This window comes from Hibiscus syriacus, unplaced genomic scaffold (genome assembly GCF_006381635.1).
Source record: "Hibiscus syriacus cultivar Baekdansim isolate YM2019G1 unplaced genomic scaffold, ASM638163v2 tig00117034_pilon, whole genome shotgun sequence".
NCBI lineage: Eukaryota > Viridiplantae > Streptophyta > Magnoliopsida > Malvales > Malvaceae > Hibiscus > Hibiscus syriacus.
Genome location: NW_024063533.1, coordinates 2,241,405 through 2,269,122, shown reverse-complemented (window position 1 = coordinate 2,269,122; position 27,718 = coordinate 2,241,405). Strand labels below are relative to the sequence as shown.

Below are 27,718 nucleotides of genomic sequence, written 5' to 3'. Positions count from 1 at the left end.
GAATAGACATCAAAATGGGAGGAAGAGATACTTGTGTTAGAAAATGTCACGTGACTGTTATGTATAAGTATACCAATTGCTTTGTTATTTGAATCTCGTGTGCTACTTGTGTAATAAATGAGACATTACTTTCAGCTAAACCAAACATGCTGTTAAGTACATTATAGTACTTTCAATCGGTGTAGAGATAGAATAGATATTTCTAAGAAGCTGAATTCATGAACGTCTTTTTTTTACTTCGAAGTTTTTTTAATAATTTGGAATGATTTAAAATAATATATATTCATAATTTTCTTAGTCGTTGATAATAATCCATGTATACTAACTGCTCAAATCTGAAACCTCTAAGGATAATACATTCACTCGAAAGAATTTATTTTATTATAGTGGGTAAGCAGCTAGAAAAATCACTACTTTTTTAATTACGGAAGACGGAAAGAAGAAAAATATAAATGAAATCGCAAATATCGGAAATAAACCAATTCGAATCGAACTATACTGAATATAATCAAAATCCAAAAGTAACTAACCTGAACTCAATTCAAATGATCCATTTTCACCTCTACTTGCAATGTAAAACAGGGATAGAATAAGATCTTGCTGGAGCCTTGAATGTCGGAACCAACCTCATCCATATAAAATTTGAAAACATATGGTAGGGTATAATAGTAACCAATGGTAAATTGCGAACATTGAACGTGCTGACTGTTTGTTTCGGTCAATCAGCAAAACAGTAAACGAATCAGAAGCTGATATTTGGATGACTGGTAGATTTCATAAACCAACCAGTCCAAACATGAAACTCAGACACTCCCCCACGTCGCAAACAACTGAATCATGATTCATATTTCCAAAAACATGGAATCATTCAGTAAAACCTCATTTACATTTTGCACTAGCTTTTTATACAAGTCACTACGTTGTGGTACATCATGACCGATTTATAAATTTTTTTTGAGGGTAGATATATATATATATATTAATACTCCTATGAACTTTTCATATGGAATGAACATAAATATTTTTTTACAGACACTATCAATAAAATAAATAATTAATAAAAAAAAAATTAAATTTCGGGGCAGACAATTACTCACTCTAAAACAAGTTTGCATCCACCACTAGTGGTACGGACAAACCGGTGGTTTAAATAACGGTTTCAATGCAAAATCAATATGATTCATAATAATTTTTGAAATAAAATTATCTTTATAAAAATACAATAAATATTATTATTGTATCCAACACTTAATAGATAAAATTACAGGATTTTGACATAATTTTACCAATCGATGATAATATTTTCCAGGATATATAATAATTGGTTGGGCTATATATTTGATGAACCAATAGTAGATTGATTGAAACCTTTTAGTGTAATCAAAATCGATTCAGAATAATCAAAATGCCTAAATTAAAGAGCATGGATTGGGTCAATTTTAACCGGACATGTTTCAAACTATTTATGTCTTTCACAACAGAATAACATGAGTAGGATGGATAGAGAAACGGGTAGAAACAGTCTTCTTTTTGAAATTTAAAAAATTTCTTATTTTAATTTTTTTGATAATTTATTTTTTAAAATTTTTTAAAATTTATCTTCTAACGTGAAATCTTATGTCCGTCCATAAATACAAAGATTTATACATGTAAATCCATGATTTTTTTATGTAAAAAATAGGGCCTTTATAAAGTGTTTTCAGGCATTAATTATTTTGTATAGCAGTAAAGTAACTTGGACCATTTGATGAGGAAAGGCAGTGTTGTTTTTCATTTAGTACTTTTAGACAGCTTGATTATTTGTAAAAAAAATCAAGTTCTCGGATAGAAAATTGATAATGTTTCCCTAAAAATTTAATGTGTAAAATATTTTTTATTTATAAAATTTTAGTACATTAATTAGAGTTAGTAAAACTCATTCGACTTGAAGAAAATTATAATACATTGAACTCGATCTAGAATAATCGGTGGATTCAAATATGTACTTGGGTCACCGAAGTAGCCTACATATTTAACAATTCATTTTTCCACTTTAATCCGAATCTAAATTTCATAATCATTTTGAAAAGAAAAATAAAATCGTATAAGTAAAATTTTTAAAAAAAATTAGTACAAAACCAAAGCTCCGTTAACTTAATAAAAATTTAAAATCAAATATTTTAAAATAAAATTTATAGATTAATTAATATTAAACATCGTTTCGAGTTATTTTCTATCATTCCAAATCAAGAATTTTGAAACTTTAATAAAAAATCTATACTCTAAATTGGAAATGTTATTATTGATCCTTTACTCTTGTAAATTTTTAAAAGATCTCATTCTCCTCCACATTTAAATCTTATTATTTAAGGTATTTTAAAACTTTTTTTTAAAAAAAATGAACGTGGAAATGAAGATGAAACTTACCTTTTCAGAGTTTGGAAGATAAGAAATCTTCAATAAAATATGACGCTCAAAGTAGGAATAGATGTAAAATTTTATATTAAATGGGTGATTTTCTAGAAGAGAACAAACTTATAAAATTTTAAGAGGAGAAACTAGATTTTCATTAAAAAAAATACATAAACAAATCTAAAATATATGTTAATGGTAAACTTTTAGGAGACGTGTACCGTCACCCGCTTCCCTCGATCAATCCCTAGTTTCAAGCACAAACCTTCAAGCTTTGAGATGGAGGAGAAGAAGGGGGAAAACGAGAAGAAGGGGGAAAACGAGAAAAAGAAAGGAAAGAGAACGAGAAAAGCTAAAGGGGAGACAAACACATTTGCCTCCCAAAAACCCACGTCCAAATAAATTTTGGTGCATCCTTGTTTATCTCAAATGAGAAAATTGCCCCAAAAGCCCTTTAACTTTTTTCTTTAGCTCAAAATCATCTTGTTAACATTATTCAAATTCAATTCTCATTTAATTAAGTTCAGTCTTGACTCATCAAACTCAATTGATCCAAGATCATCATTTCAGGTCAACATATGAACATTGATTATAAATTTGGATAGTTACACCGATCAATCTTTTCAAATTTTGAGTTATTTGAATTGAACTAATCGAGTTATTCGAATCAACTTAAATTTTTTGTTTGAATTTTGAATTGAGTTTGAATTTGTAAATTTTAAATAATAAAAAAAAAGAAAACTAAAATGATATAGTTTTGATCTTTAATTATGTAGTTTGATTATTTTGTGATTTGACATAAGATTCTCTTGTTTCTTTAATTCTTCTTTCATTTTAAGCCTATTTGTTATCAAAATTTGAATCACTTACTCTTTAACCACTTCAGAATTCCTATGCAACTTCGGTTCTTCATTTTTGACAACACATTTCCCCTTTTTAAATTGTTTTATTCAATTTGATCCTCCAACTGCAACATTTTATAAATTCTTTATTCCCGTCAATTCTTTTATAGTCTCATCAATACTTTGAATAAAAACTCTACACAAATATATTCTATTTGACTCAACTCAAATTTCATAAACTCTAAATTATAAATATGTAACCCCCCAGATCGATGTAACCCGATCCGATCCGGGAAGTCACATTAGGGCCACCAGAATGACCCACTGTAAAAATAGCGAAAAATTTATAATTTTTTATCAGAACATGTAAATTATAAAATCATTAATCGGTATGCAAAATTAAAACAGATTTTCAGACTCACATATAAAACAAAATACAATTACATGCCCCCTAATAACATGTACCGTACTCTGCAAACAATGCCGGAAGAACTCCCTTACTGATGTCAATAGTTGCACTGGTACAATTCCTTTAACCTGCAATGTTGAGTAATAGAGTGAGCTTTGGAAAGCTCAGTAATACAGAACTACCAGATGATGCTGAAGAACATGCAGATACAGATAAACATATGTTTTCTTATTGGTTCAGATATCTACAGATTTTTAGGCAGAGCTGAGGTCCATTGATATCGCAGGTAGTAACATATATTATTCATTTTAGATGGAAATATTTCGGATGTCTAGGTTCAGGAGATTAGAATATGATATCTAGTGTGTTCCCGTAAAACCAGTGAAAAGATGCATATTTACCCTGTGCACAAAGTAGAGGAGCATGCAAAAACGATAAGGTCTTATACTTGCACATAGAAAAAGAGCCTGGGGAAACTGTAAGGCTTACCCTTGCACACAGCAAAGGAACCTGGGAAACTGTAAGGCTTACCCTTGCACACAGCAAAGGAACCTGGGGGAAAACTGTAAGGCTTACCCTTGCACACAGCAAAGGGACCTGGGGAAACTGTAAGGCTTACCCTTGGATACATCAAAGGGTCCTAGGGAACTGTAAGGTTTACCCTTGCACACAGCAAAGGGACCTGGGGAACTGTAAGGCTTATTCTTGCACACAGCAAAGGGACCTGGGGAACTATAATGATAATTAATCCATATTTAGAAATCATGTACAAAAATACCGTAACCAGAAACCATATCAAAATATGTGGTAAATCAGATATCAAAATAAACTGTATTCAGAACATCGGGTATTGTCTCATAAAAATATTCAGTATGTGATTTATCAAGATCATATTTTCCAATGAAAATAGGAAACCCGATAACATATTTCAAGTAAACATAGTTCATAAAACCCGTAGATTCCATGATGTCATATAAATCATGAATAATTCATATTTTTCGGTAAAACCCGTAATCGGAAAACATATAACATGTTGTCATGGTTTATAAACCAGTAAATCAATAGTTTCGGCGAAACTCATTTAAAAACATATAAAATCGTCATGTGGTACATGTGGAACACATTAGGATATCCAAGTATTTCTCAAAGACACTTAGTAGTTATCAGAATGAATAACATGAAACTGATGTAATTTGATCAGATTCTAAAAATGAGGTCCTATTGAAGGAAATCGATTGCTAACCAATCTAATCTGATATTTAAGGTTGATACTTTAGAATTTCGATATGATTCATGTGCATCAGGAAAGTGTTCAGGAATCTTTATACAAAATATGTCGTTTGATCTGATTATCGAACAACTCTTAGATGAATAGTTCCTAGAACTAATGTTTATCGATTGGTCAATTCATTGTTCTTCCAGGATATTTACTCTTTAATACCATAATTTCTAGTCCATATATCACCTTTGGAATCATCGCTAAATAAATCTTACAATGTCTTTATTTCATGTTCACGCTTTCACTGTATCATGAAATGCTGACTTGCTTGATTTGTAATTCATGATCCATAAGAACATTACATCATGTATGTTCATTAACATTTCCAGATTCATCCAAATCACTTATTTAATCCTCATTCATTGAGGGTTACTTAATTTATTTAGCATTCAAGTCCATTCCAGTTACTTCGGGATTTTCTAGAGTAATTCAAATGTTCCTGAATTTCAGATACATTTTGTACTTCCGTTCAGTTCAATTTGGTCTTCGTGGTTGATTTGTCGAATAACGTCCAATTCTTAGTATTGAATGCAATGCAATCTAGAGTTGAGCTGAGCTAAATACTTCCAAAATTTATCATTGAGCCAAACTTGAGAAGACGAACACGCATTCCAGTAATATCTATGTCATTCAGGTATTGACATAGCTTTAGGGTTGATCTACTCACTAAATGTAACACCCCCAACCCGTATCCGCCCCGGATACGAGTCCGAAGTGTCACATTGACTTTTCAAACATTTATTCGCATAAAATAGTGAGTAATTTAAAAACTTTGATAACATTTAACTTATTCAAAACGTTTACAAAATGTATCAGAGTTCATATAATTTATATCTTTAGACTACATGCCAACTACACTCTATAAACAATACATATATTTTCTGATCTGACATTTGGTAAGGAAAACTGACCTATCTTGCTCCGCATTACTCTTTATTCTTCTCGAAACCTACGTGTGAAACAATCACACGCTAAGTCGTTGACTTAGTGAGGCAATAATTAAACATATAACAATAAATTCATGAACGTGAATTCATACCATTGAATCATGACATTTCAATATGCATGTATCTATTGCATGATAACAATATATATAATCATGTCATACACACACGCAACATACCTTCTTGTATTACTTTCACTTTCATTTGTCTTCCAATGCATTGCCCATGTATATTATTATCTTTATCAATCATTATAATTTAAGCAACACATGACTATCACCAAAAGTATATACATCACATATATCTTATACATTACATTCCATGTTATCTCTTATTAGCCCATGTGCACCTGTGAGAACTGTAGATATGTGAGTCTATTGAGGTTGTGCACCACTATGCTGTCACCACAACTCATATAAATGTCCCGAAGGACCTATCCAGGTCACAAAGACCCCGGTAACTATCCAGAGGTCATAAAGATCCTCGGTAACTGTCCAGAGTCGTAAAGATCCTCGGTAACTTCCATAGGTCCCGAAGAACCTAGGTATATCCATATGTTCCTTAGAACATAGGTATACCCTCGACTCTTGGCATGCCAACTATACCACTAGCTCTCATAGTACATAACAGGGGCATTATCATTATGAATACATTTCTCATCACTTGTTCTTTCTCTTCTGTCACATACCACATGTATGTGTAACCATGTATTTCATATCATATATCTTATAATAGATTCTTATATCATCATTTGTTTCCTTCCTACCTATTCACAATCACACTAACAGTAATGCAAGCAAGATGTATTAATATACATGTAATCACATAACTTATATCATATCATTTCTCTTATAAACACATATCTCATCTTTTCTGTCACGTATCATATATACGTGTAATCATTGATCTTATAATCCCATGTTCCTTCTCTTCTGTCACATACCCTATGTATGTGTAAACATATATCTCATAAACATATATTTATGATCTCATTCTTATCATATTCACATAAACATGTAATCCACTTTCACATATCACTTAACATATTTTCTAATATGATCACATAACTCATATTATCTATCTCATGTCATGTTCTCATGTATTTACTTAATTCAATTTCACATAGCTTGTTACCTATATAAATATTTTCTCATAACTTATCATCACATAGTTCCCATAACATTTTCCTATAGATTCATAAATCTTTACCATATGACTCATGTATTATATGTTCATTTCAGCTCATATATCCTCTCCATATAACTTATTTACATGTTCATATAATCACTTCTGTCAATGTCTCCTCATATATATATATTATTCTTATATTGCCCTATAAATCAATGTTATTTAACTTATCTCACTTTTCATCTAATCTCATAAGTTGGTTATACAATTCCTATATATATATATATATATCTAACTCATGTAATTTATATCCTTTCTCTTATTATCATATAAATCATTGCTATATAACACATATCATATAAATTCATACCACCTAACATGTAATACAACTAAACATATTCACGTAATATAAACATAATCATACAATCATATATTCAACATATTGGAAACAGACTTGTCGCAAGTCAAATTTCCATACACAATACGTATATTCTAATAGCACGCACTCACCTGGCCTCATTAGTCAATATCGATCTGGTATCTTTCCTTGATCGATCTTACTTGCCAAACGTTCCGGAATTGCTTTATGCGTAGAGTCTACATACATGTACATTTTGAGGCAATCATTAGATACCTACACCTTGTAATTGGATACTAGCAACTTAAACGAACTTATTAAACCAATATTCACATTTCCTTTAGGGGGAATCGGTTCCCTACTATGGGGGTATCGATTCCCTCCAGACATTCTGGAATTCTGTCGTTTGAAGGGGTATCGGTTCCCCTTGAATGGGTACCGATTCCCCTTGCCCAGAAATCATATTTTTAGCTCGAAAATCACTTCATTTTCAGCCCAACACTTCATATATCATCCCCTTTTCATTCTTAACTCTAGTACACATACTTAACCAATCTATTCATTTATTTCATCTTAAACCTCAAATCCTATCTTCCATATGTAATTCAAGATCATATCAAATTTCTATATGTTCAAATCAAATTCTATCACTCCAAATCTCTTAATTTAACCATTGACAAGTCAAATTTAACTTCAAATTCTACTTATCATTCTTTTCCAAGTTCATATAAAACTCCAAATCTTTAATCTCTCTTAACTCCTCCATTCTTTGATTTTTACTGTAACCCAGCTTTCCTTATGTTTATCCATCAACTAAAGATCAAAACCAAGCTTAAAATTCAAATAATAATCAACTAATAACACTCTCACCTTTGCCTTGCTCTCCCACGCATGAAGAAGAAGAAAGGAGAAGAGAACTCTGGATATTTCTCAAAGGTCCCACGTTTATATTACCTTAAAAAAATTATAAAAATCTTTCTGGTCAAACCATAATACCCTTAATTTCCTTTAATAATTAAATAACCTTCAATATATATTCAAATAATCATTGAATTCTTTCATTCTTCTACTTTAGTCACCAAATTCTGAAACTTTACAATTTGGTCACTAACCCGGTATTGCGGATGTTACAAATCTCCCCTCCTTTTAAGAAAATTCGTCCTCGAATTTTCACTGCACATCTTCTAATGTTCTTATGTTGCTTCCCTGACTTATTCTTTCTTGTCATCATCAGAAACTTACTTTTCAATCCTTTAGTCTTCCGACTATCTTTTTCGTTTATACATTCATCCTCTGTTGCTTATCATATCAACAATAACCAGTAATACCAATCCATTGTTGTCTTTTCTCTCATTCGATTATGCATCTTTCCTTTGACCTTTCTAAAATTCAATATAATGTCACTCATCACGTTGACAGTAACATCCATCTCTATATCATAAATCCATCTATTTCTTCATAACTCTCTAATTACCTTATAACCATACCAAACTTGTATTTCGTCATCATTTGACCAAAACACAACTCTAAATCTTCTTCAAATATGATTAAACATATACTTTAAGGAGTCAAACAATATTTTCACATCACCTTGCACACTTGTCTTATTTCTATATCAAAATTGTCCTCTGTACTTCCATATTTATCGTATCTGATTCTTTTAAATCAATTCCTTTCATTTCTTTATTCCTTCTTCCTTATACATAACTTTATTCTTTATCATTTCTTATACTTGTATTTTCCTTCCTGAAGGTTCCATGCAAATACTTATCTCTGTTTCTACATCATAGCTATCTGCTCAGAATATACAACTATATTCAAATTCACATCATAATCAATTAACTCCACTTTATCTTTCCTCCAATCTTATAACTCTAGCACCTTTACTCTGACAGCTAGATAATAACATTCGTTCAATCTAGGGCACAAGCCCTATTATACCAATCATATACATCCTTTCCAGTCTAAATTATCTCAACATTCGCTTATTCAACTTATCAATTACACATCTATTCTCATTCATCCTGAAATTTTCTTTTGCTCAAACTCAACATTCTGACTTCCTGTATCCTATAATCTGATCATCGATATACACATTCTCAAATTCTTCTTATCAATCCTCAGCTTTACTTAAATATACAAATTCTTACTTCCTTTTCCTTTACTATACCACATTACTATGATCCAAATATGCAACTATATCCAGATCCATTGCAGATCTGGTTATCATATCCTGACAATATCTTATAATCTTATAATTCCAGTACATTTTTATCACATACTCTAGTTAGCCCATACTAACTCTTTCCATATTAACTGCAAACCCTTATCATAAACATACTCTTGTTTATGCGCAATACTATCACTTCGTTTCAAACTCATAAGCTCTGACTTTATACATCTTATACACTTGTCACTGATGCACTTATCCTTGAGTTCTTCTATACGTACTCATCACGTCCTTAGATCTTTTTAACATTCTTATGGTGACACCTGTTCACCATATTCTATCTTATCCACATAATAACTCTATATCGTTTTTCCGATTCCAAACGATGAAAACTTTCTATCATTATTCAGATATGATTTCAGCTTTCTGAAATCAACTTTTGATCTTACTAGGCATTTCCTGAGGTGTCTGCTCTTTATCCTGCCTGGCCAGGGCAAGTGAATAGCTATCACAATCAGGAATATCACCTTTCACTTACTTCGAAATTATCACGATCGGATTTCTACTGTATTAAACTATTCTTATTCTATTAGCAAGACAACATACTCCTTACACAATCAGATCAGAAATTTTTCAATCTATGTTGGCATGTACACCTTTTATGACACTTTGGACTTCGGTTTATGCCGAGAATCGGCTAAACCTTAGCTCTGATACCATTTAATGTAACACCCCAACCCGTATCCGACCCGGATACGAGTCCGAAGTGTCCATTGACTTTTCAAACGTTATTCGCATAAAATAGTGAGTATTTAAAACTTTGATAACATTTAACTTATTCAAAACGTTTACAAAATGTATCAGAGTTCATACAATTTATATCTTTAGACTACATGCCAACTACACTCTATAAACAGTACATATATTTTCTGATCTGACATTTGGTAAGGAAAACTGACATGTCTTGCTCCACATTACTCTTTATTCTTCTCGAAACAATCACACGCTAAGTCGTTGACTTAGTGAGGCAATAATTAAACATATAACAATAAATTCATGAACGTGCATTCATACCATTGATCATGACATTTCAATGCATGTATCTATTGCATGATAACAATATATAAATCATGTCATACACACACGCAACATACCTTCTTGTATTACTTTCACTTTCATTTGTCTTCCAATTGCATTGCCCATGTATTATTATCTTTATCAACATCATTATAATTCAAGCAACACATGACATATCACCAAAGTATATACATCACATATCTTATACATTACATTCCATGTTATCTCTTATTAGCCCATGTGCACCTGTGAGAACTGTAGATATGAGTCTATTGAGGTTGTGCACCACTATGCGTCACCACAGCTCATATAAATGTCCCGAAGGACCTATCCAGAGGTCACAAAGACCCCGGTAACTATCCAGAGGTCATAAAGATCCTCGGTAACTGTCCAGAGGTCGTAAAGATCCTCGGTAACTGTCCATAGGTCCCGAAGAACCTAGGTATACTATCCATATGTTCCTTAGAACATAGGTATACCCTCGACTCTTGGCATGCCAACTATACCACTAGCTCTCATAGTACATAACAGGGGCATTATCATTATGAATACATTTCTCATCACTTGTTCTTTCTCTTCTGTCACATACCACATGTATGTGTAACCATGTATTTCATATCATATATCTTATAATAGATTCTTATATCATCATTTGTTTCCTTCCTACCTATTCACAATCACACTAACATGTAATGCAAGCAAGATGTATTAATACATACATGTAATCACATAACTTATATCATATCATTTCTCTTATAAACACATATCTCATCTTTTCTGTCACGTATCACATATACGTGTAATCATTGATCTTATAATCCCATGTTCCTTCTCTTCTGTCGCATACCCTATGTATGTGTAAACATATATCTCATAAACATATATTTATGAATCTCATATCTTATCACATATTCACATAAACATGTAATCCACTTTCACATATCACTTAACATATTTTCTAATATGATCACATAACTCATTATCTATCTCATGTCATGTTCTCATGTATTACTTAATTCAATTTCACATAGCTTGTTACCTATAAATTTTCTCATAACTTATCATCACATAGTTCCCATAACATTTTCCTATAGATTCATAAATCTTTACCATATGACTCATGTATTATATGTTCATTTCAGCTCATATATCCTCTCCATATAACTTATTTACATGTTCATATAATCACTTCTGTCAATGTCTCCTCATATATATATTATTCTTATATTGCCCTATAAATCAATGTTATTTAACTTATCTCACTTTTCATCTAATCTCATAAGTTGGTTATACAATTCCTATATATATATATAATCTAACTCATTAATTTATATCCTTTCTCTATTATCATATAAATCATTGCTATAACACATATCATATAAATTCATACCACCTAACTGTAATACAACTAAACATATTCACGTAATATAAACATAATCATACAATCATATATCAACATATTGGAAACAGACTTGTCGCAAGTCAAATTTCCATACACAATACGTATATTCTAATAGCACGCACTCACCTGGCCTCACTAGTCAATCGATCTGTTATCTTTCCTTGATCGATCTTACTTTCCAAACGTTCCGGAATTGCTTTATGCGTAGAATCTACATACTGTACATTTTGAGGCAATCATAGATACCTACACTTGTAATTGGATACTAGCAACTTAAACGACTTATTAAACCAATATTCACATTCCTTTAGGGGAATCGGTTCCCTACTATGGGGGTATCGATTCCCTCCAGACATTCTGGAATTCTGTCGTTTGAAGGGTATCGGTTCCCCTTGAATGGGTACCGATTCCCCTTGCCCAAATCATATTTTTAGCTCGAAATCACTTCATTTTCAGCCCAACACTTCATATATCATCCCCTTTTCATTCTTAACTCTAGTACACATACTAAACCATCTATATCATTTATTTCATCTTAAACCTCAAAATCCTATCTTCCATATGTAATTCAAGAATCATATCAAATTTTCTATATGTTCAAAATCAAATTCTATCACTCCAAATCTCTTAATTTAACCATTGACAAGTCAAATTTAACTTCAAATTCTACTTATCAATTCTTTTCCAAAGTTTCATATAAAAACTCCAAATCTTTAATCTCTCTTAACTCCTCCATTCTTTGATTTTTACTGTAACCCAAGCTTTCCTTATGTTTATCCATCAACTAAAGATCAAAACCAAGCTTAAAATTCAAATAATAATCAACTAATAACACTCTCACCTTTGCCTTGCTCTCCCACGCATGAAGAAAAAGAAAGGAGAAGAGAACTCTGGATATTTCTCAAATGTCCCACGTTTATATTACCTTAAAAAAAATTATAAAAATCTTTCTGGTCAAATGACCATAATCCCTTAATTTCCTTTAATAATTACCAAATACCTTCAATATATTCAATAATCATTGAATTCTTCATTCTTCTACTTTAGTCACCAAATTCTGAAACTTTACAATTTGGTCACTAACCCGGTATTGCGGATGTTACACTTAAATTGTGTTTCATTACTTTTAAAGGTAGTCCAATACATATGCTTATTTGGATTCCTTAACTAATCCAAGATATTTACTTAGTTTAGGCCATAAGGGTATTTTGGTAATTTTGGTATTCAATTTTATTCTATTAATTTCAGAGGTCAAGGATATCCAATCATTCCTGAGCTTGGTGATATTCTTGAGTCATTTCCATTACAGGGGTATTTTTATCATTTTATAGATCTACAGTATTTCAATCACTTCCTTCTATCCTGTCTTATTATTTCATTCCAATTTATCATCTATTTCAGTCCCTTCGAATAATTCTGATAAAAGAGTACCCCGATAAATTATTCTTCAGGTATTTACTCGTAACTCGGATATTTTCAGGTCAAATGTCTTCTCATATTTTTACCAACGGAATATCAAGAATTTTTCTGCACTAAGGCATGATCTTAACAATCAAATTCGTACTTAATCAAGTTAAGTACAAATCCTCAATGTACTTTCTCATTTAGGGTCAACTCGAACTATTTAACCTCTCAAGGGCATTTTTGTAATTTCTTAGCTAAATAATTTCGATATTAGCTCTTAACGAAAATAATTATAATTTAAAGATCCTATGGTTAATTTCTTTTTAGAACATTCTCAAATCTTGAAATGATTCCTTAACAGACTTCTTGTATCGTGCATAAACCCTCTTGGGGTTGAAAACCGATTATCCGAATTTCCTAAGCAAACTAGCATTTCTTATGCACACCTGTAGTTTTATCATATCAATATATCCTATCAGAGTTATAAATCAACTTCCAGGGATAATTCTTGACATATTACAACTTAAGGGTATTTTCGTAATTTTACCTTACCGGAGTATTCTCATAATTTCCTATCCAAGTACCTTTAACATTTGACCTTTGATGAAATAAATTATAAGATACAGATCCAGGTTGATTTCTTTATTACCAAATATAGAACTTGAAATTTAATTATAACAATCCCTCAATTTCTTATAAAAAGTTCTCTGAATCATAATCAGTTACCAAATTTCTACTGTATTTGGATCGAGTGTAGAAATTTATTAACTACCCAAATGAGACCAATATTATCTTATTCATGCATTTATCAATATTCACATGTTCCATAAAGCATAAAGAGGTAGTAAAGTATTACCTCAGTTTCCATGCCATACTGATCGACCATATAAATTCCATTCGAACATCTTTGATCTTGAAATCATCTTCCAATATTTCCTCGGATCCAAATTAACAGAAATTACATCAAAACGGAGCTAAATTCTGAAAAACAAATTGAATCGAATGATAAATCAGTCAAAAACAACTTATCGGGTTCGAGTTTTCGAGTTTGGCGAAACAAACCCCAAAAACAGATTCAGGACATCAAAAACATAAAATACGACTTTTCAAAAATTTGGAATTTTCGGTCAAAATCAAAGTTAACGGGTTTGACTGGCAATTTCGAGGCCTTCGGGTCTGAATTTCGAAAAAACGGACTGCGGAATCAGATTTGGAACGTCGAAAAATGTCAGGATAGATATACTCGGTCAAAGTCAAAGGTCGTTTAATGCCCGGTCAACGTCGGTCAATGTTATGGTCAACTGTGGTCAATGCCGGTCAACGATCAACGATCAATAATCGACCATTTTACACAAATATCACCCTAACAGAAATTAATTACCAAATTAGCCATATTCTGCAAATATTTACCAAACTAACACCCGAATTTTACACAAACAACACCCAAACAGAAATTACTAAATTATCACCCAGACGATGCCCACTCTCGAGGGTGGCGCGTGAACAATGCTACGGTGTCGGAAAATTCCCGAAAAAATTCCTAAAAGTTATTTTAAGCGATTTTACGGCACTTACAAAGCTCGGTTCTCAATTTTGAACGGCAGAGAGCTCAATTCCAAAACGTCAGAAACTTTGACGGCTTCACCTCCTCACGCGCCGCCGCCGACGGAGACAAGGAGGACACCAGCAGACTCGGAACGGCACAAGGAACACGATGGTGCTGGAGGTGTCGTAAACAGATGACCGGATCGTCGTGAATCGACGAAAAACCAACTGAAATCGAGTTATTACCGATGATACTTCCGACTGAAATTAACGACTAACGGCGACGATTCACGACGAAAGGTTTGTGGGGTTTTGTTCCTCGGTCGACAACGAACACGATGGTGGTTTCGGTTCGTCAATCGGAGGTCGGACGGCTAGTAGATCGGAGTTGAAATAAGAGTTGAAGGGAGAGGGAAATTGGGAAATAATATGCGGAACATACGGGAAAATGGGGTTTATAATTCTCCCAAAATAAAAATGGGTAAACAATGAGTTTAGTCACTGAACTTCATAAAACGGTATGCCAACTTTGAAATTTTACAATTTAATCCACCATTTCTTTCAAAATACCAATTAAATCCAATACTTTATAATTTCTAAAATTTAACCCCTAAATTAGGGTGCTACAAAATAAAACTTAAATGATAAGGTTATACTCAAACTCAACTAGTTCAAATTTTTTCATTTGAATCGATAGAATATTTAACCCTAATATTAATAATACGGGTTAAATAAATATTGATATAATTTTATATTTATTTCATGTTTGTGATGTTTACTTCACATATCAGGTGCTTACAAGGGCGTCGGACTCTATAATTCTCCAAATCCTCTAATATAAAATTTTTATCCTAACAAAAAACATAAAATTCTCAACTTTATTTAAAATAACTCTTAGTCATTTGACATTTAGCATTCATACCCCTTACACTCATGGTACTCAAACTCGAGATCTCAAAGTATTACCATCATTCCATTACCACTTAGGTCGACTTTTACTTATTTTATATTCTATGAATGAAATGGATGATGCATCACACGAACAATGGAATGGAAGGGAAATGGAAGGTTTGTGTGTAGGTAGGAAAGAGCATACTTAATGGCAAACAGCTTCACGTACGTAGCCTGAAAATCAAACACCTTATCCATATGCATACTTAAAAACATTACAATGTGATAGAACTAGTCGTCGGTCAAGCCACCTAAATTTCTTTAAAAACCACCAGTCCAAGTCAACCCGAAATGCTCTCCCCATATCTGTCTCCATTTCTCTCCCAGCTTCTTACGAGTGTTTGGTTGGACAGAAAGTGAAGAGTTTTACTTTCTGAAATCCGATGAGAAAGCCCCGCTGTGACAAACAAGGCACCAACAAGGAGCTTGGTCCAAGCAAGAAGATGAAAAGCTCGTTGATTATATACGTATTCATAGTGAAGGTTGTTGGCGTTCCCTCCCTAAAGCAGCAGATTCTTCCTTTTTTGCCTCTATAAATCAAGCAAGAATAAGAAGGTTTTTTATTTTTCCACTGACGTTTTCGTTCATGGAAATCACCAGGTCTGCACCGTTGCGGTAAAAGTTGCAGGCTAAGATGGATAAATTACTTAAGACCAGATATCAGACGCGGTAACTTCGGTCAAGACGAAGAGGAGTTAATCATCAAACTCCATGCTCTCTTCGGTAACCGGTATGATTCATTTCCATTACTCACGTATTTGTTTTCAAATTTCGGATATGATTACGATGTCGCCATAATCATGAAAATGTAACGACGCGACTGTTATGCTATGTTGAGGTTATAATTTAATACTATGATTCTCGCATTATAAGTCTGACACCAACACGAGTGTTTGATATTGACACCTAAAATTTTTTGGGATATTGGGTGTTAGATGGTCACTGATAGCCGGTAGATTGCCGGGGAGAACGGATAATGAGGTGAAGAACTATTGGAATTCTCATATAAAGAGAAAGCTGATAAAAATGGGGATCGATCCCATCACCACAACCTGAACCAATATCCGGTTCGTCCTCAACCTGATCAGCTTGTTGTTCCCCCTGACACCACCTCCATGAATGTGGCATGTAAGCTTAGAATATCTTCAACGGACAATGATGGTGTCTCGGATGCTGCAAGTTATCTCGAAGATGAAGCACCCGCTGGTGTATCGAACTTGGATCTCGATCTTACAATCTCATTTCCTTCGTGTCCTATCAAGATTATTGAAGAAAATCAGCCGAAATGTAGCAAATGATAAAAAAGAACAAAACACAGTGCCCACCCTTCTTCTTTTTAGATGAGAAAATGTGCATATTATATCAGATAACAAGAACCCTAGAAGGATGGGACAAGTAAAAGACCAGATGACAAATCTATCTGTTTGAGGAAAGAGTTTGAAGGGCTCCCGTACAAGTGATATGACTGTATTATTGTATATAATTTGGTAGAAAGAACCAAAGATTTCAACTTAAAAATGAAACAAAATTTACTTAAAAGGAAATTATTATCGCATTATTTATACAAATATTTTTTTCTAATAAAATTCGTTAGACTTAAATATCATAGTAAACTAAAAACATAATTTAGATATTTTACTATAATATTAAAAGTTAAAACTAGCCCATTTAGATCATATAAATACCCTACATGGAAAATGTTAAAAATCCAACTAAAGATCTCGAACAAAAAATAAATACAAACAAATATGACTACATCGACAAATAAATCACAAAAAGAAAAACTATTGAAAGACTACTGAGAATCCCAAATCAGAGTCGAGCGTCGTGAGAAACTATCAACGAACAAAAATCGCATATCCAAATTCAATCCGAAGATCCATAACAGACAAGATCAACATGATTACAAATAAACGCCATTTTGATCAGTCGTGATATTGTCAAATCCAACATTGAGAATACATAAAATAAGAAAACGACCAAACGACTGAAAAAGAAGACGAAAAATATTCCACAAAGATAGAGAAAAACGTCTCATAGAGGTAGAATTATTCTTATTAAAAAACTAAAAAAAACCAAAGAGAAAAGAGAACCGACGGTCAACTACCAACATCAAAATCAGTACCGCTGTTGCCTAAACAAAATCAAAAAAGAAAAGATTAATTTGATATATAGAAATCGGCACAAACTTTTATATAAATATGTTTTAATAAACTGAATTAATTATAATATAATATTAATTCATAATATTTATTTACAATATTTTTTAGTCATTGTCAATGCACACATAGCATAAACAACTGCTCAAATTAAGTTATTGAGGCTACTCGATAAGTTCAATAACTCATTAGATCTATATATATTTAATGCACTTATATTATATAAATTTATATATCATCAATCATATCGTTAAAACTAAATATATTAATTAAAGGATATCATATGATCGATTATAATACACAGACACAATCAATAAATTAAATATACAATATTTTTCAAATAATAAATAACTATAAAAAATCCTATGTTGGCTGCTAATTTTCCCCTTTCCTGGATGTTGGAAGTTTAAATAAAAATCTTGAAAATGGAGTTTAAGCTTTCAAACCAAGACTGGAGCATGAATAGGGACATTTGATTTCACTCCACTCATCGTGAAATACGCTAAAGTTGAGGAGAAAGTCATTCCAATTTCATATACATCTGTCAAACCAATTCATCCACATAACCTAAATTAAAGTTTATACTTTTAGGTTTTACTGATGACCTGGAGTGGTTTGAAATTGCATGTGAAACTGGAATTACTTGGTCCTCCTAACACCTAACCTCTCTCTGGTTCAGGTTATTTGACATTCATGAATCAATCTTCGTTATGAAATTCATATATATACAAGAACTATGCATCGCTAGGCCTCTGATCGCAGGAAATCCGATCGGAACACCACACCCGGAGGTCCATCTTGATCTGCCGGAAACTACTAGAGAACCGACTTGGAACCAGGAGAAACCCTAATGACTGTGAGAACTGACTTGGAACCAGGAGAAACCCTAATGACTGTGGGTTATCGACCCGTTTCGGAGTGCTCTTTGTGAAGGATTGTAATCTAAGCGTACTTCCATCAGCATGAGATTTCACAATTAGCTCATAGAAGAAACCTCTCTCGGTTATAGGTCCAATCCGGCTCAATGTGATTACATTCCCCAAAGTCTCAACCTTATTGTGGAGAATGAATAAAGAACCGTCAGTCCTCCCGAAGAATAAGTGACTTTTCAGAAACTCCAAAGGTGATGGTTGTTAAACGATCATAAAGGAAACGTGTTGCAGAATACTTGTGTACATTACCAAAGTGTGCACTTAAATCCTCTGATGAACCCTCAAAGTAGCACTCGGGAAGGGGGCATGAACATGGCACAAATGGACATGCCTTTCATGTTTCTGCTTCAGGCTACTGAATGCTTCTTTGCACCCGTACTTTGTGTTTTGGCATGACACTTTGATGGATTCCAAAACCTTCTCAATCGCCCTGCAGCGACTATAGCCAATCGGAGTACAACAGGATGGACATATATTCCTTATTTTGAAGCAACAACTAGTGCAAGCTATATGCCCATTCTCACACTGAATGCCAATCAAACCATAAACAATTTATCAGGATGCATTTAATATATGAACAAATGAATAAAAAAATCGCAAAAATATGGAATTCATTTGATATTTCAGTCAAACAATACCCTTTCATCGGAAAATGCCAAATCCATCGACCAAAACACCCTCAAGTTCAAGAGGATAAAAATGCTACAAAATTTACATAAGAAACCATAAAAATGCTTTTGTTGACATCAAAGATTGGCCCGTAAAGGGTTCGTCACAAGAAGCTAAGATTAAACATTATAAAACCCATGTTTTTTTTCTCTTTATTCTCACAATTCTGGTCAGAACAGTATAAATAAATCATGAAAATATGTTAAAGTGGTTTTGAAGTCAACTTGTACCATCCAAGTATGAACAACACTGTAAAATCACAAACAGCTTCCCATCTACGTATACTAACACTTGGGTGTCTGTGTCGGATAATGTATGTGTCTAACACAGGTATGTTCAATCTTTCTTAGTTTTCCCATGTATATGGAGAGTCCTTGGAGGGTCCTATCCCATACCATATCCGAAATAAGGATGCTTAAAGAAAAATGAAGTTGGAACAACAAAGCTCCCCATCATCTTAAGAGGTTAGAATCTCAAACGACTCATCCTCTCATCTTAAGAGGTTAGAATCTCAAAGACTCATCCTTCCTCATCATCTTAAGAGGTTAGAATCTCAAAGACTCCTCCTTCTCATCATCTTAAGAGGTTAGATATGGGTGCTCAAAGAAAAATGTTGGAACAACAAAGCCCCCATCATTTAAGAGGTTAGAATCTCAAACGGTTCAATCTTTTCCTAGTTCTTCCATGTATATGACCTCATGTTCAATTATTGGCAACACTACTGGTTAAAGAAAGACAGGAAAGACCTATTCTTCCAATATTGCTTATACCTGACTATTTGTAATAACTTGAAAATTTTGACCTAGAGATGCAACTAAGATCTCACCAATAGAAAAAAGGTTTCAACCTACTAAACCTCACTATATTGCACTAACTCTTCATTTTTCTTAAGTCGCCCTGTCCGATATATTCAACATGAGCATATGGATACGACCCTCCAAAGACCCTTCAAGTACATAAAAAACCTTGCAATGCATTTTGAAATAGCAATATAGATTTAACACAGAAGAAACGATTTCACTTAATTCCCCTTACAATTCGTATAGGAACAAGAAATATTTGATTCCACATAATTCTCAGATCTATCAACTAACTAACCATCCTATGCCACTGAAGCTAACAATCACTTTCTTCACGGTCTATATAGTTCCTTTTAGCAGTCTCAATCTTCGATTCTAGTATTCAATTATAGAATTTAAGAGATTTGCTAAATGAACAAACTTTATCTTCACCAAAAAAAAAGTATAAAAATCCACAATACCAACTAATAAACTGAAGTCTAGAATAAGCAATTTCTCTCCAATCATATCCCCCAAGTCATATTCAAAGTTTTGCATGAATAACTAGGTTGAAGGATTCATCTCATATAAATTTATAGAACAAAGAATTTGAAAAGAGAAACACAAACAGAAAATGAAGAGAATAAGAAATATAATTCAAAAACTAGATGAATTTGAAAAGCTTTCCCTAACAAACAAAAATCTATCAGAAAAAATCAAACTTTTAGAAGCATTTCACCAATAACAATAAAGAAAACCCAGTTGCATATTAAAGGGGAAACACTGGAATCTGAAACCTTTTTTACCCAAAATTAAAAACCCACCCTAAAACCCAATCCTTTCACCATAAAACAAAGAAATTAACCAAAAAAATTGAATGTTTTTCACCAAAGAATAGGAAACCCATACCCCAAACCACCAAATTGTCGACAATTAAATGACCAACCTGAAAAACAGGGATACTCAAGGCTCGTAACAGATAGAACAATCAAGAACTTCAGGGTCAGCTAACGTAATGAAATAGATCCATTGAGCAGTCTGAGGGCTCATTTCTCCTTGCTCAACTCCAGTCTCCTCCAATTGTTCTTCTCCTTCAGATCTTCTGCTCCTCCAAATGCTTCTCCTTCTCTTTCGGATGCTTCCTCCCTCCCGATTCTTCGTCTCTTCTTGACCAGAGCCTCCGATACCAAAACACGCTCAGCCCTCTGACGCTTAGGGACTCGATTACTTGGCCCTTCTCCGTCTTCTTCGATCCCACGTAGAACTTACCATTCTCTTTTATTTCCCTTTTGCCCTATACGTCTTTATTTTACTTTTATAACTCGTTTCTTTTTTTTTCTTTTCAATTTTTTTAGGGCAAAGTATATAAATAGTTTCCAAACTTTTACATATCTTACATTTTGGGCACTCCACTTTTGAAACTTGTAATATAGTCATCGAACTTTTAGTTAATTTTTATTTCTGTCTCTGCCGTTACCTACCGTTAGTTTTTGCTGATGTGGCACCAGCAACAGCTTCTTCTTTTTCTTCTTCAGACTTTAACTAAGCAAAACCTAGAAATGAAATTTCTACTTCTTCCAACTCAAACCAAACAAAACCCATTAACGAGAACAACCAAAAATAACTCAAAACAAATATTTTGCAGAATATTGGATATAAACAACTCAAAAAAAAAAAAACTCAAACTCAAACAAAGATTTTTACGTCATAATAAGTTTTTTAAAATGGCAATAATCTCTGTCAAATAATGCCACTTGGTACCTCTTGTAGACTTTTGGACTTCAAGATCTTCTCTTTATACTACTTAATGGTGCAGGCATATAAAAGCTTTGATGGATAATGGCCTTACTGTTCAAGTAAGCCAAACATGCAGTTCTTTTCCGTGTAGTTGAATCTGTTAAAAAATTTAATTGTAGACATTTCACTTCACTGTGCATGTAGATTGCTATAGATTCGGTATAGAAGAACTACTAGTGAAGCGGAAGTTGGGGGTTATAATTCTGTACTGGTGAAGCTTAAATGACAAAACACCAATAGCATATTGCTGTTGGTACTAAGTGGGCATTGCTAGAGGAGGATCAGCAGCACTTAAAACATTATACTTTGAACCTTAAACCAAATGAAAGAGTTCACCAAATGACCAAACATGAATAGTGAGAGAAGTAGACTGCACTAGAATTCGAGTGGTCCAGCCCTCCTAACCCACATCCTTACGTTTCCTTGTCAAAGATTTCTAAGCCTAACTTCATTAAACCAATAAAGTAACGACCTCCATCAAGCAATTTCCAAGATGAGCTATTCATGGCTTAAAAACCCAGATTAAAATCTTAAGGAGTATTTCCGAACCTGAATCTCACGAAATTATAGTTGAATCAATGCGTAACCGATCTCTGTACACCCAAATTAAAACCCCCTTAATAATTTGTTTTAGTTTTTTTGAGTTGTTTATATCCAATATTCTGCAAAATAATTTGTTTGAGTTTCTTTTTGCTATCTCATTCTGGGTTTTACTTGGTTTGAGTTAGAGGAGGAGGCAGAAGAAGACGAAGAAGAAGAAGAAGAGGAAGTCTTATTTCTAGGTTTTGGTTGGTTTGAGTCGGAAGAAGAAGAAGAGAAGAAAAAGAAGCTGCTGTTGTAACGTCGTCAGCAAAAATTAACTGTAGGTAATGGAAGAGATAGAAATGAAAACGAATTTAAAGTTTGATGATTGTATTGTAAGTTTTAAAAGTTGGATGACTAAAATAAAAATACCGTACAAATTCAGGAACTATTTATATAATTTACCCATATTTTAAACAAAGAATATAAAATTAGTTTAGCTTGAAAATAATCGTAAAAGTATCTATATATATTATATATATATATTATACTTTCGAATCTATTTTTTATGGTATAGAAAGTTGTTTAATGTTTCATTGTATTATCATTTTAAGATTCATATCACATTCGTTAAAAAATCTTTTAATCAATAAATATATAACATGTAATTTGTTTTTAAAAGAAAATATCTTAATGATAAAATATTGATAGAAATATAAAGGAGTCAAAAATAAATAAAAAAAATAAAAAAAAATTACAGTCAAATAATTAAATTGAATAAAACAGAAATTTAAAAGATTAATTTGCAAAAAGTGAAAATCTGACATCAAAGAGGAATTGAAGATACACTTGTATCTTACAATGATTGAGAAACATATAGGTTAAATTAACTTAATAGGAATGATAATTGAAGGAACAAGAAACTAGAGATAAAATCACAATACAATCAAATTATATCAATATGATACCAAGCCTTAGTATCGACACCAAAAAAGTAGTATCGATATTTTAAGAACTTGGTATCGATACTACCATTGCAAAATGTTCATATTTTACTCTAAAAAAACAATATCGATATTAGTTTAGGAATATCTTATTCACCACCTTCAAACTCACCATAAGCACAAAAATTAAGTTCCTAATGGAAATATTGAACTCCTTCTGGAAATATTGATCCTCAAAAGAGGTGTCGTTGATTCAACTTCATATGTATGAATTAAGGCAAGGTTGAACAAATTCTTCTCATTATGAACTTCTTATTCCTTTTTAGACGAGTTATTCTCATTATGAACTTTCTCTGGAAATATTGACCCCTTGAGTGATGTTTTTCTCTAATTCAACTCCATAGGTGATGAATCAAGTTAAGGTCGAACAAGTTCTTCTCATTATGAACTTCTTCTTTCTCTTTAGACGAGTTCTTCTCATTATGAACTCTATCTGGAAATGTTGATGATGATCTATCTTCTTTTGTGATAGAGTCAAGAAAAATATTGAACAAGTTCTTCTCATTATGAACTTCTTCTTCCTCTTCAGATGAGTTCTTCTCATTATGAACTCTACCTGGCAATGTTGATGTTGATTTATCTTATTTTGTGATAGAGTCGAGCAAAAGGTTGAATAAGTTCTTCTCATTATGAACTTCTTCTTCCTCTTCAGATGAGTTCTTCTCATTATGAACTCTACCTAGAAATGTTGATGCTGATCTATCTTCTTCTATGATAGAGTCGAGCAAAAGGTTGAACATGTTCTTCTCATTATGAACTTCTTATTCCTTTTCAGATGAGTTCTTCTCATTATGAACTCTCTCTGTAAATGTTGGTGCTGATCTATCTCATTCTGTGATAGAATCGAGCAAAATGTTAAACAAGTTCTTCTCATTATGAACTTCTTCTTCCTCTTCAGATGAGTTTTTCTCATTATGAACTCTACCTGACAATGTTGATCCATCAAGTGATGGATTCAAATCTTTGCTAGTCTTTGAAATTCCTGTCAAATATTCAACATTGATAAAATGAATGAAAATTCCCCTAATTTTGTAAATGCCTTAATATGATGCATGAATGTTAAGTCAATCTTTATTTGACTTAAAAGTGGAAAACTCGGTCTTCCTTCACTTAGTTAAAATGTTATTTCAAGCTGGGATTCTCATTTTTTTGAAGAGAAAACTTTATATCTTCTTTGCTTCATTTGTATTAAAGTCTTAGAAGAATGTTTCATTCATGGAGTTTTGCTGCAGTCAGAAATGATCTTGTTGCCCTATTTGTCTTTGATAACACCGACTTCTTCGTCTGGACTTGTGTAGAAATCCAATAGAGCTTTCACCTTTGAAAGAAGAATCTATCATCTTTGAAGAATGTAGATGTAGATATGCCAAACTCAACAGAGATTAATTAGGATAGCAACGTCTGTTCTGATTTGACTCTTGAAACATATCATAAGGAAGATTTATCATAATTCCTTTCATGTCTCCACATCTAATTGGATCTCGAACAAAGCCATTCAGACCATATCATGTCGAGATATTTAACAACAATCTATCGTTCAACCTTAGTTGGCTCCACTAGTTTCTTGTTGTTTAAATTTCAGCGCCCCTTCCGTAGAAAGAAATCTTCATCATTTTTCACTTATAACCTTGGGGTCGAAGAAGACAAACTTTATCCTGAATCAATAAATGGAAACATATGATCACAACATTGGTTCAACATCATAATAAACTGGTTTGTAAAACATTTGACAACACATTCATCCTTTCATGTGCTTCTACATAGATGTTCGTAAAACATTTGACAACACATTCATCATTTCCTGTGGCTTCTGCCTAGATTTCTTATCAATGAAGTTCTTTCATATTGTTCGGAGTTTTTATAGGACGTCACAAGGACACCTAAGAACAAAACTCAGTGGGAATACAAGTAAAACGCTTTGGCTTGCCAGCATCGAATCACCAAAATAATACAATTGTATGATGAACAAAACAATTATGTATAATCAGCTCGACTGTCACTATTTCACCATTTTCATTCTTCATCTCTTTTTGTCTCATTGAAAATATTTGCTCAATTCAATGATCTTTCCATAAGATGATATAGGCCTTAAGCATGCCCCAATATTTGCTTCTTGTAAATGTGAGCCTTCGAAAATGCTCTAACATTTTTTTCATACCGATGTGCCTTTAAAATGCCCACGTGGATCTGTCTGAGATGGGCCTTCAAGATGTCTCAACATTCTAAACTGTAAAGCTTACTCTCCATGTTTATTGGCTTTGAATCTCATGATTTCCAAGAGGTCCAACTTTTGATAATGCCCCATTGTGGGTACTCGTGGCTCTATTCGTGCCCAAATCTATTAATCTTGAATGCTCTCATTCGAGTGTCACTAAATAACAGTGTTATCAAGTAACTTAAGGGATTCTCCTACCGTTGTTACTACAAACATTTAAGAAGTAATTAATCCTTCTGATGGAATGTCTGAGAAATATGCCTCTTCTGAATGAGGTGGTCATCTCCTTCTTGACTGGTTGCATTCTTGCTTTTTGCTATGCTCTGGGATAAGTGTCCCTTTTAAATAGGGTAATCATTCTTGATGATTTGCTAATAATGTCATAAGAGAGCATTACAAGTTCAATTCTCCAGACTTTCTGGTTCTCGAACTACTTGCTTTCAAGAATATGAAATGTTTCACCATTCTGGCTTCGCTCATTCTTTTTTTTCAATAGAGCCAAAATAGACATCAACTTGCTTTAAGGACCTTCCTAAATTGAGATTGTCTTGTTTGAAAATGTTTTTCCTTATTTCTTTATCGAAGAATGAAAGATTTTTGTAAATTATTGCTCCTGACTGGTTCACAACAGAATCAAATCATAAGCATGAGTTCAAAGAATATCAAATACATTAATAGCTCTTTAATGTTTTAGAGTCATAGCTCTTTGACAAATATCAAAATTTGGGTTGGTTTTAGGATAGCTTTCTGTTGAGTTAATCGATCGATGGAATCGACCAAGAGGGGGTGAATTGGCAATAAACATTTTTGTGGAAGCTTTCGCAGAAAATTGAAAGTAATTGCACATCGATTTACAGTGGTTTGACTTTATCAACCAAAGTCTACATCCACTACCTTAGCTATCCACACTAAGGATTTTCCAACAAATTCACTAATTTGTTCTTTCTTTTGAGGCCAAAGAGATAACCTTACAACTCCCTCAAGAATATACCCCAATTCTTGAGAACACTCTTTTCTCAAAGAGAAGATTACAAATTTGCAAACTTACAAGAAAAAACCTCACAAGGTAAATATGTTTGCACAATTCTAGAACAAAGAAAGAACACTCAATAATAAATACAATTGAGCACAATAAGTGTTCTTGAAAGCAAAATGAATATTGAATGAAAAATAGGCTTGAAACGCTCAAACTTGAGGTTTGATACTTTCTCTTTGATTCTCTCTTGATTCTAATTGCTTGATGTTTCTTGTTCTTGATCAGTGACTTCTAAGCTTGTTTAAATACACCTTCAAATGATTCTGAACGTTGGGGATGCTTAGTGGAGTCAATATAGCCATTTTAAGTGTGAAAACAATTAATAAAATCAGTTGGGAGCGTCAGTGCATCGATGAATACCCATGGTGCATCGGTGCATCAGTGTAAAATTCAAATATTTTGACTGTTTGGACCCTTATTGCATTGGTACACTAAGAGTGCATCAAGTGCATTCAATGTTTCAAAATAGCCAGAGTGCATCGATGCATGGCTGGTGCATCGATGCATCAAATGCATTCGATGTTTTCGTAAAATCCTCAGTGCATCGGTGCATGGTAAGTGCATCGATGCATGAAATGCATTCGATGTTCAATTTATTCATGGTGCATCGATGCATGGATTGGTGCATCGGTGCATCACTCTGAAAAAATGATTTTAGGCTTGATTTTGGTTCAAAATACTTTGTGAAAATTGTTTGAAAAATAT

The 27,718-nt window shown here is 32.9% G+C and overlaps 2 pseudogenes; one reads left to right on the top strand and one right to left on the bottom strand.

Annotated features, from left to right (window-relative positions):
• The first annotated feature begins 16,268 nt into the window (after positions 1-16,268).
• On the top strand, positions 16,269-17,244 carry LOC120196651 (annotated as a pseudogene).
• A 1,248-nt stretch (positions 17,245-18,492) lies between these two features.
• LOC120196881 lies at positions 18,493-21,876 on the bottom strand (annotated as a pseudogene).
• Positions 21,877-27,718: the final 5,842 nt, after the last annotated feature.